An 18,969-nucleotide genomic window follows, 5' to 3' on the forward strand; every position below is an offset into this window, starting at 1 on the left:
CATAATTACCACATTTTGGTGATTAGTGTACCTGAAATCTGCTCTCCTAATGCAGTATTTGTCTTTCCCTTTCTGGCTTATTTCACTTAGCATGGTATCTTTTTTTAAAAAATTAATGATTTAAGTGGAGGTTAATTACTTTACAGTATTGTGGTGGTTTTTGCCATACATGAACATGAATCAGCCATGGGTGCACAAATGTCCCCCATCCTGAACCCTGCTCCCACCATCCTCCCCACCCCATCCTTCTGGGTTGTCCCAGAGCACCCGCTTTGAGTGCTCTGCTCCATGCATCAGACTTGGACAGGTCATCTATTTCACATGATAATATACATGCTTCAGTGCTATTCTCTCAAATCATCCCACCCTCACCTTCTCCCACAGAGTCCAAAAGTCTGTTCTTTACATCTGTGTCTCTTTTCGTGTCTTGCATATAGGGTCATTGTTACCATCTTTCTAAATTCCATATGTATGAGTTAATATGCTATATTGGTGTTTATCTTTCTGACTTACTTCACTCTGTGTAATAGGCTTCAGTTTCATCCACCTCATTAGAGAGGACTCAGACATGTTCTTTTTTATAGCTGAGTGATATTCCTTTGTGTATATGTACACAACTTCCTTATCCGTTCGTCTGCCGACGGACAGCTAGGTTGCTTCCCTGGTGTGGTAGCACAGTGTCTTTGAGCTCATCTATGTTGTCACAAGTGGCAAGAGCTCCTTCTTTCTCATGACTGAGTAACATTCCATGTGTATTCTTCTCTATGCATTCTTGCCCCCACAGACACTTGAGTTGTTTCTATATCTTTCTAGTACATAGGAATGAATATGTGGGTTGACTTTGACTCTGATAGGTAAAATAAATAAACACAAATTTGGGGGCAGGTTCTGCCAGCAAATGTGCTCAGTCCTGATGGTGTAATCTTAAACTAGATATTTGTTGCTATTAAGGCCATAGTTAAATTTCACTTTTACAGGATTGTTCTATTTTTACCACAGTTAATAAGTAAATACAACCAATTATTATCTCTTTGGATTTAAAATCTATGAACTAAAGTATTAGGCTTACTTTGAGCTAAAAAAAGAAAACAAACAAATTCAGGAACTTTCAGATGAGCCAACAGGATTTTATTTGTATGCAGTCTGGTAATTTGATTTTCAAGACAAAGAAGCCAGATATTTGGAGAAAAAAGTAGGCAATTATCAGTAGTAAAAATACATACAAACATTTCTATTATTATATACTGTAGGGCAAATATATCTGCAAATTTGATTTATCTTGAATTTCATCCACTTATACTTATGCATATCTGTTTATTGAGTATAGCTTGCTTAGCATGTGCTATGCATATGCCCAGAATACAAAAATATGTAAATGTTTAGAGTAGATGAATTTCAGTTCACAAATCCAGGTGGATAAGAAATTGAACACTTCCAATTTTCTTTGAATCAATTTAATATCTGGCTTGGGTCCTGTTCCTGATGTATTGATAAGAAATTCAAGGTTAGTATTCCTGGGATTCCCCTCATCCTGATCCCATGGGCCACACCATATGCAATTACAAAACATCTGTAATGAAGGGATGCTGGAGGGAGCCTCCAATTATTAGGTCTCTGTGTGGTGAGATATATCTCTTCCCTGTTTGCATGGTGCTGTTAAGTTCTTCCCCCCATGCATGGGAGGCAAGAATCTTATGAGGCTGGAGACACTGGTGCCTAAGTGGTTGTCTTGGACTTTGCTGCCAGCCCTCTCTGAGGACCCCGGTCCCAAAGCTCTGTAAGCCACAGACTTCTGTCCCTCTTCTGTATAGTCCAGGGGAACACCTTAGTCTGGAGAAGTATCTCTTTGCCTCTTGCTCCTCCTTACATACCCTGCTGCTGCTGCTGCTAAGTTGCTTCAGTCATGTCCGACTCTGTGCGACCCCATAGACGGCAGCCCACCAGGCTCCCCCATCTCTGGGATTCTCCAGGCAAGAACGGTGGAGTGGGTTGCCATTTCCTTCTCCAGTGCATGAAAGTGAAAAGTGAAGCCTGTCCCATTTCCTTGCTGCAAACTATAAGGTATTCTCTAGGGTTAGGCTATTGATAAGAAAAGTGAAGACGTAGGGTGCCTCTGTTTTTGGCCCAGCCACACCTCCCTCGGGGCAACGATAAGGATCCCTTCTTTATCTACCTGTGGCCCTAGTTGAGATTAGCACAGTATTTCAGGGACTATTGTAATTACTTTCTCTCTGGTCCCATTTCATTCTCTCTCTTCTTGTCCTCTAAGCCTAACCATCTCATCTATAGCTGCAAAATTACTCTTCCCAAAGATTATCTTTGACTTTGTGATCTCTGGTTCCAAAATATTTCCTATTTTCCAATTAATAATACAATTAAGACCTTACACCTCAAATATTTGAAATCTCCCATGTAACCCTTACATGCCTGTTAAAATTAAAATGTTCCTTCCCATGTGTTTCCTTTATATCCCTTATGCTCCAGCCAACTGGAAAGCAACTTAACGAATATGCCTTCCCCTTTTCTATCTTGGTTTTCAGTGTTCCTTTTGCAAGAAAGGCCCTTTTCCTTTCATGCTGCTTTCCTTTTTTAATTTAGTTTAAAAAACTGAACTATAGTTGATTTATAATATTGTGTTCATTTCAGGTATACAGAAAAGTGATTCATATATATATATATATATATATATATATATACATATATATGAATTGCTCTCTCTCTATATATATATGAATCTCTCAGTTGTGTCCGACTCTTTGTGATGCCATGCACTGTAGCTCACCAAGCTCCTCTGTCCCTAGAATTCTCCAGGCCATTCCCTTCTCCAGAGGATCTTCTCAACCCAGGGATTGAACCTGGGTCTCCTGCATTGAAGGCATATTCTTTACTGCCTGAGCCACAGGGAAGCCCACATCCTTCTTTAATGAAGTGGAAAAACTTCTCCAACCACTAGCTTGTGAGCAACTATGATTTGTTTTATAAATGAGATATTGGGGGTAGATCTGAGCAGAAGCAAAATGATAAAGAAAATCACTATTGTCAATTAAAATATTTGTCTGTTTTAACATGTGTTTTGTCTATTGGTCCTTTCTCTAACAGGGACAGTTTACCTATTCATAAAAGGAAACCTAGTCCCAAATCATTTAGATAAATAGTACTTCTACAAGCATTGTGCTCACGTAGCCTCTCACGGGGCTTCCTGGGTAGCTCAGCTGGTAAAAAAATCTGCCTGCAATGCTGGAGACCCCAGTTCGATTCCTGGGTCAGGAAGTTCCTCTGGACAAAGGGATAAGCTACCCACTCCAGTTTTCATGGACTTCCCTGGTAGCTCAGATGGTAAACAATCCACCTGCAATGAGGAAGATCTGGGTTTGATCCCTGGACTGGGAAGATCCTTTGGAGGAGGCATGGCAACTGACTCCAGCATTCTTGTCTGGAGAATCCCTGTGGACAGAGGAGCTTCTGGCCATCCTTCTATGGTTGCAAAGAGTTGGACAAGACTGAGTGGCTAAGCACAGCACAGCACAGCCTCCCATGGAAAGCCTTGAAAACACATTTTTAGAAATTTCTCCTTTCTCCCATGGCACCGTGAAGTGCAATGAGATTTAAATTTTCTTTCATTCTGTCATTTTCAAAATAAAATCGTTTTTTTCCCCTACTGAAGAATAAACTGTTCGAATGCTTTTGGATGACCTGGATTCTAATAGTTTTCACAGGTCATTAGCGTATCTGACTGAATTAAATGTTGAATGTGTCAATCCTTTTATATTGTCCCTTCTATCAATACTTTATAACTCTCCTGCCCTGTCTGGAAGGGCTAACGGAATTGGAGAGACTTAAGTAAAGAATGGTCCAGTAATACACTGTTGCTTCCCAGTCTTCTCTTTGTCTGAATGCTACATTGATTGTAGCACTTGAAGTGTTGCCACATTTAGCAATACAGGCTTCACATGACTTGATATTTAACTTGCAGGAAAAGAGCCCAGCTCTTTCTCGCTCTCCTTTCCTTCTTGTGTGTTAACTGAAATAGCAAGGGTCATAACCAACTTGTCTGTTTGCTTTCAGCCCATTGTTTTGGGAAGAATGGGGAGAAAACTGACTAGCATTCAGAAACAGCAGTCAAGAAAAGCACCCATATTTTTTTCTTCTTATATATCAACTTGTTTAATCAGAGCATTTGTACTTTGATGTATTATTATTATTTCTCTCTATGGGAATTGATTTGTAATGTTACCTAATCAGTGTGGTTCCAATTTTAATCTTGGAGCTGGGTAATAAATATAAGACATTAATTTCCATAAACCATATATATTTGAAGGCTTCATTTACATAGTGAGCAATTTAGGCCTATAAATTCTAATGTATTTCTATTCCTTTTGGGTTACTGTTTGCATAACCTTTTTATAGCTCTGGCAAACCGTAATGCTGCTCAGTGCTGACAAATTTCTTGCTGTTGTCCATTGCATAAAAATGTGTTGTAAGTAACTCTGTAATACTCCCTTTGTAATTTTTCTTCTTTCTTTCTCACTCTCCATTGAGGATAATTCCCTTTTAAGGAGCTGAAAAATTCCATTTCTTTTCCCTACCAATTTCAGCCTCTCATTTGGCAGTTTTCTGTACTCTAGTGTATGGCTCTGATAGAGCTGGTAGTAATATAATTCCATTCATAGCAGGCAGGACAATTCAGCTGTAAGAAAGGTGCAGGCTCAGCAGCTGTAATTGACACGACCTTTTTCTGTAAGAGATTAGGAGCATGGGACTGGATGTAATTGAGAATTTGTTGTTCAGTGGCCAAGTTCTGTCTGACTCTTTGAGACCCCATGGACTGCAGCACTCCAGGCTTCCCTGTCCTCCAGTATCTTCCGGAGTTTGCTCAAATTCAAGTCCACTGAGTCAGTGATGCTATCTAACCATCTCATCCTCTGCTACCCTCTTCTCCTTTTGCTTCAGTCTTTCCCAGCATCAGGTTCTTTTCCAATAACTTGGCTCTTCATATCAGGTGGCCAAAAGTACTAGAACATGCAAACTGAGAGTTTCTCCAGGTGATGTTAGGATGGATTAAAGACGTTAAAATGGAACATCTCATTTCAGTGGAAAAAAAGAGATAGAGAGATTTAATGCACAGAAACAGAATAAACTTCTGATCATTCATCTTCCATGTTTCTACATTCTTACAGTTTCAAATACTTAGATTTTTTTTTTTTTTTTGCTTTTTATAGACAACTGCTTTGAGCCTACTCTCACTCTAGTTTTTAGTGCACTTTCATGCCCATTATCATGTATGATATTTACAATATTTCCATAAGGTGTTGCTGTATTCATTCCTTATGGATCAGGAATTTGGGGACCAGAGTCTTAGTATTGTATTGTTATTGTCATGATGAAAGTACTTATCGGGTTTATCTGGGGTATAGGAAGCACTGAAATATAAACCTGTTCATGCACAGTCATTAAGATATTAACACCTTTTAATAAGAGCACAGTAAATGTTTCTCTGGCTCCCCAAGCCTTTTGAACCTGCGGGAAGATGAATTACAGCCAAGACAGAAGTGCGCTGGCTCTGGACCCGACTGTTCTCTCCTGTGATTCTCCTGAATTTAGTCCAGGTGGGTAGTGAACCAGAGTCATTAGCTGCTGTTTCACAAACAAGGTGAAATAAATCAGGGGTCTCAGCTCAGTCCTACAAAAACAAGAGTCAGTTTCACCCTTCCTACCTCTGTTAGGCAGTCTCAGTGGTCAAAGATTAATTGGTACAAGAGAAGAGTGTTTATTCCTCTCCCTCAAGTCAGACGGGTGCTGAAGAGGAGGCCGGCTCCATGTTGTAGCTCAGAGCAGAGGTTGCAGAGCTCAGGTGAAAACAGAGCTTTACGATGAGGATGCTGAGCGTCGGTTCTGCTCCGGGTACCAGCTTACCTTACTGCAGTGTTTCTCTGCAAGGACTGTGGGAAGGGTGGGGGAGAGTCAGGCACACCCCCTGGGTTTCAGTCTTTGCTGCTCTGCTGGCCAGCAGTGGGAGCTAGGGTGTGTTGCTTTAACTCTTGGAGCCTCAGCATGGAGAATTATTGGGTATATGCATGTATTAATGTTCTGCTGTATAACACATTGCCACCAATTTAACACCCATTTTTTACCCTCCAGTTTCTGTAGATCAGAAATCCAGGCACTGAGGGGTTGGCCTCTCTGCTAAGGGTTTCACAGGACTGTGTTGGCCAAGGACTACAGTTTTCATCTGGCACTCAAGATCTTCTTCAAAGCTCACAGGCTATGGACAGAATTTATTTCCTTACAGAGGTAGCAATGAGGTCCTCCTTTTCCTGCTAGCTTTTTGGGCAGGAACTGTCCTCAGCAACTGGAAGCTGCCTGAAGTTCCTTGCCGTGTGGTCCCCATGGGCAGTTCAAGAGAGGGGTGTTTGCAGTTTTCCAGGCCAGATGGATCTCATCTCTCTGATTTCCTCTTCTGCTGCTAGCCAGAGAAAAGTCTCTGCTCTTACATTGGTCCTTGCGTTTAGGTCTCACCCACCTGGATAACTGAAATTCACCTCACTCCCGGCAAATACTTGCATTCAGTAAATGGTGATTCCTCTATAAAATGAGTTGAAGATTTGATATTTTAAAGGATTTGATGATTCTAGTAACTTTTATGCATTTGTCTCCATTAAAAGAAAAATCCTATGTGAATTTCAGTTGTTTTATCAGCCACAATGCCTAGCTTACCACCAAGCACATATGTGCTTGGTAAAGACTCGTTTAAATGATATGGGCTATGGAGAAGTAAATCATCCTTTCACACTAGAAATTCACTTTCACGTTTTGAAGTCTGTAGTCTGTGATTCAGGATTCTCTCAGGGCATTCATATCCATCCTCAGAGTTTTAACCACTATTCATTCAATAACAACTCACACATTTGAATTTATAAGCCAGGCCACTGGCAGTTCTTAGACCTCGATTTATAACTGCATGCTGGTCCTTTCAACTTGTGTGTTACACAAACATCCCCAAATTAAACATGTACCAATGGAATGGCACCACACCCACCCTGTAGCCAAAATAATTTCCTTCTTTCACAACTTCTATCTCAATGAATGTATCATATTCTCCTTGAGCTCCAAAGTCGGAAACATGAGAATCATTCGTGTTAGAGTCTCTTCCCTCTTAGTCCCTTTATGCAGCTGGTCAAATTATGGCAGTTCTACCTCCTGACCGTTAATGATTCCCTTGCCGTCTGCACCCTGGCCCTCATCATGTCCTGCCTGGGCTACAGCGACGGTGCGCTTCTAACCAGGTTTCCTGTTCTCAGGTTCCCCAGTCCATCCCACAGATGAGTGTCAAGTTGTGTTTCAAAATCACACGTCTGATGCTGCTGCTCACCAGCTTTCAGTGACTGTCAACTGACGCCATGGAAAAGGTCTGGCCACCCAGCTTCTGCCTCCACTACCTAGCTCTACGTGAGTCTCCACAGGTGATCTTTTAAACATATTTTTGAGGCATAATTCACATATGATAAAACACATAGATACTGTATCATTTTTGATGAGTTTAGATAAATATATGTATTTGTGAAACTACCATCCAAGTAAAATATAAAACACCAAGCCTCTCTTTTTCAAACATAAATCGTAGTATGTTACTCTTCGTAACTGTCAAAACCTTTCCAGCACAGAAAGGATTTCAGTTTCACTTCTCACCTAGATTGTTACATAGGAGGGACCTACCCACTTCTCCAGCCTTTCCTCCCACCACCCAGTCCTTTCCTCACACCTCATGCCTTGTGGTCTTTCCTTGTTGTCCCAAGTATCCCAGCCTCATCCCTGCCTCTACCTAGAGCATTCCTATGGCTTTCCTCTCACTTCGGGTCTCTTAAAGACTACTTCCTCATTAAACCCTTGTTTAAAGATTTGTGCTTTGGAGAGTTCCCTTGATTACCCTGTCTAAAACAGCAGTCGTACCTCCATGCTTTCTCTTACAGGTGTCACCATCTGACACAATTTTGTACATTTTTGTATGTGTTTGCACTATAATGTGAAGACTGGATGTCCTGTTTACTGCCATATTTTCAATATTTGAAGTGTTGTCTGAGACTAGGTCTCAACTGATATTTATGAATGGAGGGGATGAAACCTAAACTTTATAGCCTCACATAAAGCATGATCTTTCATGATCTACATTTTCCACTTGCCTTCACTCTCTAGCCTTCAGTCAGTTTCAACTACCTCCAGTTCCCTAAAGCAACCGGATTTCCTTTTACCACTGAGCACATAGTCTCAGTGTTCTTAGAATGTCTGCTTCCTTTGTTTACCTTTCAACTGTTGGTCCTGTGAATGAAAAACGCTGCTTACCATATCAATAAACAAAGGCTGTTGCAGCCATCAGACCATCACATCACAGCCGCCCCAACTGTGCACCCTGAAGAGACTGGGCATGAGATAGCACAGAACACTTGCCCTGAGTAGCTGAGGTGCATATCAAAGGGATGGTTTCAGTGAGCCCAGACTCTTGCATCTTCCCGTACTTAGAAAAGCACTAAATGCCTTAACCTGATGTGTCTGATTTTCATTAATTAACAGTAACTTCTGGTGTTCTGAATACCTGGTCTTTGTTGCAAAATATCCTTTATATTATCCTGCCTCCTCCTTTACCTCTTAGGAGCAGTCCCTCAGAACTCTCTGAGAGGCTGTTTCCTGGGCTTGAAGCTCAGGAAAGTCTGCCAAATAAAACAGAATCCTCAACTTTTAGGTTGTGCAATTTTTTTCCCATTGACAGCCCCTTCTCAGCTTGAGGTTCTTCCTCTGAGTGTCTTGTTGACTCCTCAACACACTTAGGTCTCCCTGCTCCAGTTTTCTCTTTCAAATACTGTTCTTAAAATAGCTCCTAGAGTGTCCAGTAAACATTCATGCTTCAACAGTGTTTTTCTACTAGTACCTTAGCTCTTTTACTGATGTCTTTTCATCTTTGTAAGCTTAACCAGCTTACTGTACAATTTGAACTCAACTGAGTTTGTTAAAAGGAGATAGAAAACAAAAGAGGTAGGTAGGAAGAGAAAAAGAAAGGAAAACACAATAGATATTTAGATCATGAAATGTGAAGATGTGAATTCAGTCCCTCAACTGCAGAGTCCAGGGTCTTAGGAAAATAATCTAGAGTTAATTCTTCCTATTTTCAGTTATTAAATCTAGGCCTTATTTACATTTCGGATTTCTGAATTCTTCTTACTTCTAGCATACACGTGTGTGTGTGTGTGTGTGTGTGTGTGTGTGTGTGTGTGTGTGTTTGTGGCTGTGTTTCTGAAGGGGAAGAAGATTGTACAGAAGATTTATCAAGTAGTGTTTTGCATGTAAACCCACAGCACCTTTGCAGGTGCGCTCAGTCGTGTCCAGCTCCTAGTGATCCCATGGACTGTTGCCTGCCCGTCTCCTCTGTCAATAGGATTTTCCAGGCAAAGATACTGGAGTGGGTTGACATTTCCTCCTCCAGTGGATCTTCTTGACGGAGGGGTCAAGCTGCATCTCCTGCATTGGCAGGTTGATTCTTTACTACATAGCACCTGGGAAGCCCCTTGCAAAGAGTATCACACATCTGAGTGATGTTCAGTATACACGTAACCAGTTCTCTAATGTTTTTGTAAATGTGGGCAAGACATTCACAACAGAGTCCAATGCAAAGACAATCTTTTTATATAGGACACCCAATAAAACCTTGATTTTTCCTCATTTCAGTTTCACAAGTTCCTCCTTTGACCAGTCTTTTCCTCTTGAAATTTAAACAGACCAAGAAGAGTAGAGATAAAGCTTTAGGGATGGTTGTATTAATCATGTATTTCTGTTTTGTGTATTTTATAATGCTTTGACATCTTGGTACCTTGCTGGCTGGGGAGAGATTTTCCCTCTCAGAGGTACCTAATTCCAGGAGAGAAGATGATTCTTAGGTCAGCACAACTTTCAAATGCAAACCAACCAATTGAAAGCCCACACAGTCTACCACACAGCCCTACCACCTCCTTCATTTAACTCTCATGTACCTAGTCAGTACTTCCCTGCCGTAAATCACCCCAGGACTGGGTGCCAGGTACCTGGACACCACCCCTGTAGCCCAGAGCCTGCTGAAATAATTTGAACTGTCCAGTCCTAAACGTACTCAGACTTGCCTGTCCTGTCCATTCCTTTCCAGGAAGTAAGGCTCTGGCCACACTTTGTCATTCTTCTGCCTCCTAACCAACCAGTGGGCCTTCCCCACGTAGACCTACTTAATATGGCATGTCTCCTTCCCTTGGGAATTGTGAGTACCGAAGGTTCTTTCAATGGCATTGACCTCTCTGTGTCATCACCTCTAGAGAGTCTCTGTAAATTAATTTAGGACACAGTGAACACAATGGTGCAATGTAGATGAAACAAGAGCTAGTAATGAATCCTTTCATAGTTTGATTAATTCTAATTATCAGTACTCTGCATTCCCCTTCCTCTAAGAATTGCCTGTTATAATAATCACACCAGAAAAATCAAGAATTTCCCACAGTATCAATCACACTAGAATGCAAGGAGCTGTGAGGAAAATAAATGGAAGATCCCTGGGAAACACATGATCACACCGTTCTCTGGGACAGCACTTCAAACAATCCATTTTACTTGTTCTCAGCCATCAGAGTTGTTTTCCTGAATCATAAAATTCCCATTATGAAATAAACCCTGACATCAACTTGATTAGTGTGATCATAAATCTTAACAGCAGCATGCATGCTTTAAACTGCAGTTTTTTAGGCCACAATTATGGATTCTATTATTTCCCCTACCTACTGCAGTAATTAGATATTATTTCAATGAACAGCCAATTGTTGGCAGTATATTTTAATGCATGTAAAATAATCATTGGCTTAAAGCCACTGAAATAAGGTTTTTGAGAGCTCCATGGAAATATATATTAAATAGTACTTTTATCGATTAATTTTGGATTAAATTAAAATGGAACCAAATTATCCATCGTCTTTGCTTATAGAGTTTATATATATTCCCTTTTATATATAACTTTCTTTGAACCTTTACACATATTGGCACATCTATATATAGCTCAATAGTTATTTTATTTGGATATTTTTCAAAGGGAGCTTTGTAATAAAACTTTTCTTTGGACAGTTATATAAATGATACTTTTAATTTATGTAAATTTATATTTTAATGCAAATTTACGTAAATTAAGATAGCCCTGATGCTAAATGGGCTCCTGCTGCAGGATGCTTTATGTACTTCAGTGCAGAAATGGAGGTTTGGAATTGAGGCTGTGTAACTGGGTTGGTCATATTTCTGAAGGTAAAGGAGCTTCCAACAGATGACCAGACACAGTATCAGTTCTCAGAATTTCCATTCACAATGAAACCCACTTCCAGGAGGTCGACTTTGCCCCTGAGTTTGGATTTCAGCTTTAGCATTATTGTGAGCAAGGGCTTCCCAGGTGGCTCAGCAGTAAAAAATCTGCCTGCATTGCAGGAGATGTGGGTTCTATCCCTGGGTTGAGAATATCCCCTGGAGGAGGAAATGGCAACCCATCCCAGTATTCTTGCCTGGGAAATCCCATGGACATAGGAGCCTGGTGGGCTATAGTCCAGGAGGTGACGAAGAGTCAGACATGACTGAGGGGCTAAACAACAGCATCAGCAGTTGTGAGCAAACTTGGGTCCATTACTTGACCTTTGTTTTCCTTAGCTTTATCATCTGTAGAGAGAGATTAAAATGAATGATCCCCAAAGTCTCTTCACCTGCTAACCTAAGAAACATAAGGAATTAAGGGACTATATAACATAAACATCTAGACTGTACATATATAGAAAGTTAGAGAAGGTAACTGTATCATTTACTGCCTTATTAAGACATATTCATTCACTAGTAGTTTACTAACAAACTAATTTTTTAGTATATATTAGATCTGAAAGAAACATAAGATGGGCTCTTTGCTTCAAGGATGACCTCTATCTACTTCCCCATCTGAGGGTCATGAAAGAAATTCTAGTTTAGTCTTTGTTGTGGCCAAATTATTTGCTTTAAATTCTGGCTCAGCAGCCAACATACAAAAAGAAATTATTGAATAGCCAGTCATCTTGGTGATGTTAGAAAAGTTGTTAATTCATGTTAGAATTACCTTTCAGTTTTTGTTGTTCAACTTAATTTCCTTGGAAGAATGGCCATGAATTTGTTTTTGTGTAGAATTGTTTTTTATAATAGATACGACTAAAAAACTGAATGGAATTCCAAGCTAAATGATCAAAACATTTATTGAAGTTTTAAAAGCAGATTGGGTTTTCAGTGGTCTGAAAGGTTGTGAAATGATTCTCATAGAGGCTATTAATACCAATCAAATAATCATACTAACATGATAATAAGTGATAACAATAATAATACAGAACCAGGCTCCTCAATGACAGGCATACCACAATCCTAAATCAGTTCAAAGATATAACCGTCTAAAAATGAATAGGACTAGGAAGAAAAACCATCTTATTTTTGGACCACAAGCACAGAACCTCAGAAACTCCATTGTCTCTCTCTGAGAAGATATATCCCTGAGTGAGTCTCTTAAATGATTAAAAATCAAAATTGAAATAACATGACACCAACCTCTTTGTTTGTCCTTCTTCTCTCACTTTCGTTGACTGTTTATACACACACACACCATAAAGCAAGGTACAGATAAAGCAGAGAGTGGTTCATTGCTGCCCGTTAACAGATGACGGAGGCCTGCAGCAGAACGCCCAGTGGAGGAAATCTAAGCTCACTAACTAAATATTCAATGTGCTCCCAAATCCTGATTATCAGGAAAAGAGCTAGAATAGCAAACGTACAAGCAGGCTCAATTAACCCTAATTAGTTCAGAGTCAGGCTACAAAAGACTTAATTAGCAGTTATTAGGTGCCGCTCAGAAGAGGAGCATAAATAATGGTTGGTAGCAAGCTGTGTTTAAGAGTCTCCTGGCTGAGTGACACCAAAAAGAAAAAAAAAAAAGTAAAAGCATGTTCCTCCATTGAAAATTAATTGTAAAATGATAATATGGGTCTTGACTTAAATTTCATTTATTCAGAGTGGATTGTTGATGCAGTGATTTTTTTCTGGACAACTCAGATACTTCAGGAGAGGAGTTTGAAAGTTGAATTCTAATGGTGTGATGGTTATTCTCTACCACACAGAGATGAGCATCTGCTTTGGGGATGGTGAGTGACTAATAGGTTCAGAGGAATAGATAAGTCTTTGGAGGGTCTTACATTAAGGAGGTCCAGCAAGGAATGGTTGATGTGCAGAAAGGACTGAGTTATAAGCGGCATAAAGATGAGCTGGAGACTGGGGCCGCTCTGATTGGTCCAAGCCTGAGTTTGAGCTGTACATCAAATGGGTCCATCAAATGGGTTTCTCTTTTCCTGTGCCATCTATGCACCAATATGTAGCTCACAGGAGCTGGAAGTTACAGACCCGCTTGACTTCAGAGTAAAATAATTTTCATCAAAAAGACATAATGTCCAGATTAAGATAAGAAGCAGAGACAAGGGAATATGATATACCTTCTCCAGCAGTTTTGCTCACTCTTGTTCTTTCTCTCTCTGACACTTTTATGGATTAAGTATGACCCTCAGAGAGGTAGAAAATTTTAGTGTTCCTCTTAAGTTTTATAGTATCCCACACAAAATATGGGCTTGGCATGAATGGAGTCAGGAATTAGTTTTAGAACACTCAGTTGTCTTATGTTTTATTGCATATTTGATTATCTGTATTTAGGTCAGTTCAGTTCAGTTGCTCAGTTGTGTCTGACTCTTTGCAACACCATGGACTGCAGCATGCCAGGCTTCCCTATCCCTCACCAACTCCCAGAGCTTGCTCAAACTCATGTCCCTTGAGCCAGTGATGCCATCCAACCATCTCATCCTCTGTCATCTCCTTCTCCTCCTGCCTTCAATCTTTCCCAGCATCAGGGTCTTTTCAAATGAGTCAGTTCTTCACATCAGGTGGCCAAAGTATTGGAGCTTCAACTTCAGCATCAGTCCTTCCAATGGATATTCAGGATTGATTTCCTTTAGGTTGGACTGGTTGGATCTCCTTGCAGTCCAAGAGACTCTCAAGAATCTTCTCTAACACCACAGTTTAAAAGCATCAATTCTTTGGTGTTCAGCTTTCTTTATGGTCCAACTCCATCCATACGTGACTACTAGAAAAGACCATAGCTTTGACTAGATGGACCTTTGTTAGCAAAGTAATGTCTCTGGTTTTTAATATGCTGTCTGGGTTGATCATAGCTAATTTTCTAATTTCATTTTCTAATTTCATGGCTGCAGTTACCATCTGCAGTGAGTTTGGAGCCCAAGAAAATAAAGTCTTTCACTGTTTCCATTGTTTCACCATCTGTTTGCCATGAAGTGATGGGACCAGATGCCATGATCTTAGTTTTCTGAATGTTGAGCTTTAAGCCAAATTTTTCACTCTCCTCCTTCACTTTCAACAAGAGGCTCTTTAGTTCTTCTTTGCTTTCTGCCATAAGGGTGGTGTCATCTGCGTATCTGAAGTTACTGATATTTCTCCCGGCAATATTGATTCTAGCTTGTGCTTCCTCCAGCCCAGCATTTCTCATGATGTACTCGGCATATAAGTTAAATAAGCAGGGTGACAATGTATAGCCTTGACGTACTCCTTTCCCAATTTGGAACCAGTTGTTGTTCCATGTCCGGCTCTAACTGTTGCTTCTTGACCTGCATTTCTAAGGAGGCCGGTCAGGTTGTCTGGTATTCTCATCTTTTAAAGAATTTTCCACAGTTTGTTGTGATCTACACCATCAAAGACTTTGGCGTAATCAATAAAACAGAAGTAGATGTTTTTCCAGAATTCTCTTGCTTTTTCTGTGATCCAGTGGATGTAGGCAATTTGATCTCTGGTTCCTCTGCCTTTTCTAAATCCAGCTTGAACATCTGGAAGTTCACAGCTCACGTTCTGTTGAAGCCTTGCCTGGATAATTTTGAGCATTACTTTGCTAGTTAAATCTGTATTTAACATAAGTATAAATGTTATCACTCATAAAACTCTTGAAGCCTGGTCATATATGATTTCATAGACCAGTACTGTTTGTAGGTGGATATAAATACAGCAAACCTGTCTTTTAAGAGGCTACTTTAACCAACCAACCAATCATGTAATAACTAACTTCCTCTGGAAAAGTAATGCCAAATGACCACTTGGGCAGAATAGAGGTGTATTTGTTTTCTATTGCTGTGCAACAAACTAGCACAAAGTTAGCATCTTAAAGCAATATCCATTTATTGGCTCATAGTAGTAATGGTCAGAGGAGGACTTGACTAGACTGTCAGAAGGTCAAAATCAAGATCAGTCTGAGCTTTGGTCTGGAGACTGTGGGAAGGAATCCTTTTCTGAGACCGTCCAGGTTGTTTTCATAATCCAATTGGCTTGTGGTTGTAGGTCTGGGATCCTAATTCCTTTCCTGGTTGTTAGGTGAAGGCTTCTCTCTGTTCGCAGAACCCCCCGCACCACAGCCCCTACATTCATTCCTACAAGTCCTGCTTTATCTTCGATGCAGCAATGATACACCAAGTCCTTCTCCCACTTTGAATATCTGAATTCTCCTTCTGCTCCCAACTGGAGGAAACTCATTGCTTTTACAAGTCCAATGTGATTAGTGTTGGACACACTCAAATAACCCCTCTTTAGAGTATGTTTGCTCAGTAACCTTGATTATCTCTCAGAATCCCTCTTGTCATGTAGCATAACATAATCCCAGGTACCATATGGCACATGTTTATAGTTTTAGAGATTAGAGCTCAACCTTCCCTCCATCTACAACCTAGGACCCTCCTGGGGATAGAGGGTGGCAGTGGTCACTGGGCAGGAACAGGAGAGGGAGGTTACCAGGGTGACCAACAGCCTGAGGTGGGAGAGTGGGTGGCTGGGGTGTCTAAGTCCATATCCTGGAGACCCAGGGGGCAATGGAGGAAACATTAAACATGGGCTGGGACTCCAAGCCTCCGGCACATTCTCTACTGTCCACTGGACCTTACAGAAAAGAGATTGAAAGATAAGATTAGGAAGAATTTAAGATGGCAACTGGAAAATAATCAACCCCATTTGGGGTTTCCTATCTTGAGTGTGAGAGCCTGTGAGACTGATCACATACTCATGAAGCTAGCTCTGAAAACAGACACTATGTAAATATTTGCTATTATTATTATTGGTTTTTACTGATAGTGATTTTGTGGACATTAGACACTTGGTAAGTCATGTATGGATGTGAGAGTTGGACTGTGAAGGCTGAGCACCAAAGAATTGATGCTTTTTAACTGCGGTGTTGGAGAAGACTCTTGAGGGTCCCTTGGACTGCAAGGAGATCCAACCAGTCCATTCTGAAGGAGATCGGCCCTGGGATTTCTTTGGAAGGAATGATGCTACAACTGAAACTCCAGTACATTGGCCACCTCATGCGAAGAGTTGACTCATTGGAAAAGACTCTGATGCTGGGAGGGATTGGGGGCAGGAGGAGAAGGGGACGACAGAGGATGAGATGGCTGGATGGCATCACTGACTCGATGGACGTGAGTCTGAGTGAACTCCGGGAGATGGTGATGAACAGAGAGGCCTGGCGTGCTGCGATTCATGGGGTCGCAAAGAGTCGGACACGAATGAGTGACTGAACTGAACTGAACTGAAGACAAAATACTCAGTTGCTTCAAAATACTTGTCTTAATTTTTACAAATGGATTTAAGTCAGTACTGATACAGAGGCATCTTGTGCTCAGTGAGGCTGCTCCAAAGGACTGTCTTTAAGGACTTCACCTCTTGTTGTTGTTTAGTTGCTAAGTCGTGTCTGACTCTTTGCGACCCCATGGACTGAAGCCTGCCCGGCTCCTCTGTTCATGGTCTCTAAACCATTGACTGAAAGTAATTCTTCTCATGGCAGGGATGATAGTGACATTTCACAGGGAATATGCACAACTCCTTTCTTTTCTTTCTTTCTTTTCTTTTTTCAGCTTTATTTTCTCTTGTTCTGGGTATTGTAACTCCCAAGCTAGAAATCTGACTTGTTTTATAGTCACTGAAATTAATTAAAAATAAATAAGCTTGAACATTCACTTTAAGTATTTCCTTGTTTCTTTTTTTTAAGCTTATCATACAATTCAAGTCAAAGTCCATTCTACAGAATAAGTTATGAAAATTTCAAAGTTTTGCCTTTTTTTCTTCTTTTGCTATCAGAACTACAATAGATAGTAAAAGCTTAATCCCAAGGAAACTAATAAAATGAACTGTTCATGCAATTACATATTATTTTTCTGTTATGTACAATTCTCTTAAGGGCCTGATGCTCCATGATTGACTGATCTATGAAGCCAGAGTCATGTCTGGTTTTGAGCTTTAAGTATTCAACCACCTCTAAATTTTTGACAAGGTTGTTTAAAGACTGATGTGATTGAATCATAAGACCACTCAAAATCTACAACATATGCTTTGTTCTGCGTGGGGAAAAAAAATCCCATCATCCATAAAAAGAGGAAGGGAAAATATAACGAATTCTTTAAGAGTGGTGAGCCGAGCCAAAAATGATACATACTGGAGAGAGATGAATCTGGGCTCTTGACTAGTATAAAAAGGAGAATCAAAGTGCAGCAGTGACAGCAGACAGTGGGTCTAATTATCTCCAGAGGGGGGCATTAGGATTTTCGGACTCCAGCTGTCAAGCAGCTGTAAACTTCTCCAGGCTAGCATTTGAATTTTCAGAGTAAAACATCAGACCTCAGTTGCATCAAGAGACTTACAGGGTCAATGCAGAGCCAAGCCAATCCTAACTCTTCAGATGCTGGGGGACTTGCTTAAACAAATCTGCTCACCTTTCCAGATGCATGGCTCTGCCATAAAACTTGAAATACTTGTAGTGATACCTTTGAGACTTCCAGACAGTAAGTGGGTTCTGATCCTAATATTTGTGAGATAGTTGAGCAACAAATTTTAATTTAATTATAGTAATGTTTATAGAGCACTTTATATGGGGAAGGCCTTATGCCATGGAGACAGTATTGTTTGTGGTCAACGGCTGGACTTTTTCATTTGTGTAACCTGAAATACGTAGGCTAATCTCTCGAAGTAAGGAGGTTCTCATGTGTATCCTGGCAAGAATAATTATATAGACCTTGGTTGTCTCTTTTTCTGCTTCCCTGGAAGCAGACCCCCAAATGTGGACTGAGAAAAAGTAGTTGACTTGCAAGGTGATCCCAGACACACTGGTTAGGGAATAAGGTAGGGAAAGGAAAGAGAAAGTAAGCAATGAAAAACAGACTAGAAAGTAAGTCATCACTGTGATGCCTGGAGCAGCAGCTGATTCTCAAAGCATGGTTCAAGGTTGGCTAGAATCACTCGAACCCTGGTTAGAAATGTGCATTCTCAGGTCCCACTCCAGACCTACTGAATTAGAAACCATGCAGCCTGGTCGAATAAACCCTGCAGGGAATTTTGTGGCCTCCCTCAAGTCTAAAAAGTGATGAACTAGGGAGCATGGGCCAAACACTTGGCTCAGAGTGATGCCATGGCTGGTGGAAGGCAGCTGGGCTATTGATACACCAACACCCTAAGTCATGATGGAGGGTCAGAGAGAGGGTGTTGGAAATAAACCATAATTCCCCAGCACTTTCTCCCATGGTGCCCTTGGGAAGAATGGACTCCAGAGTAAGCTCTTGGCAAAGAGATGCTGGCCCTGGCAGCTAAAAGTCCCAGGAACCTTACAATTCCTAGACCCAAAGACGCATGGGCAGGGCACCAACAGCTACTGCGGTGTCTGAAGGATCGAGATAATATGCTAAAGGGCGTACTGCAGGGTCTATCACATAATCCATTATACATGCAAACCTAAGGATGGTGCACAGATTAACAAGTTGTAATCCTTGCCCTCAGAGAGCAGAGCATTTCTGAAGAGAGCTAGGATGTAAACTCATAAGAAGAATCTAAGGCAGA

This window comes from Ovis aries, chromosome 26 (genome assembly GCF_016772045.2).
Source record: "Ovis aries strain OAR_USU_Benz2616 breed Rambouillet chromosome 26, ARS-UI_Ramb_v3.0, whole genome shotgun sequence".
NCBI lineage: Eukaryota > Metazoa > Chordata > Mammalia > Artiodactyla > Bovidae > Ovis > Ovis aries.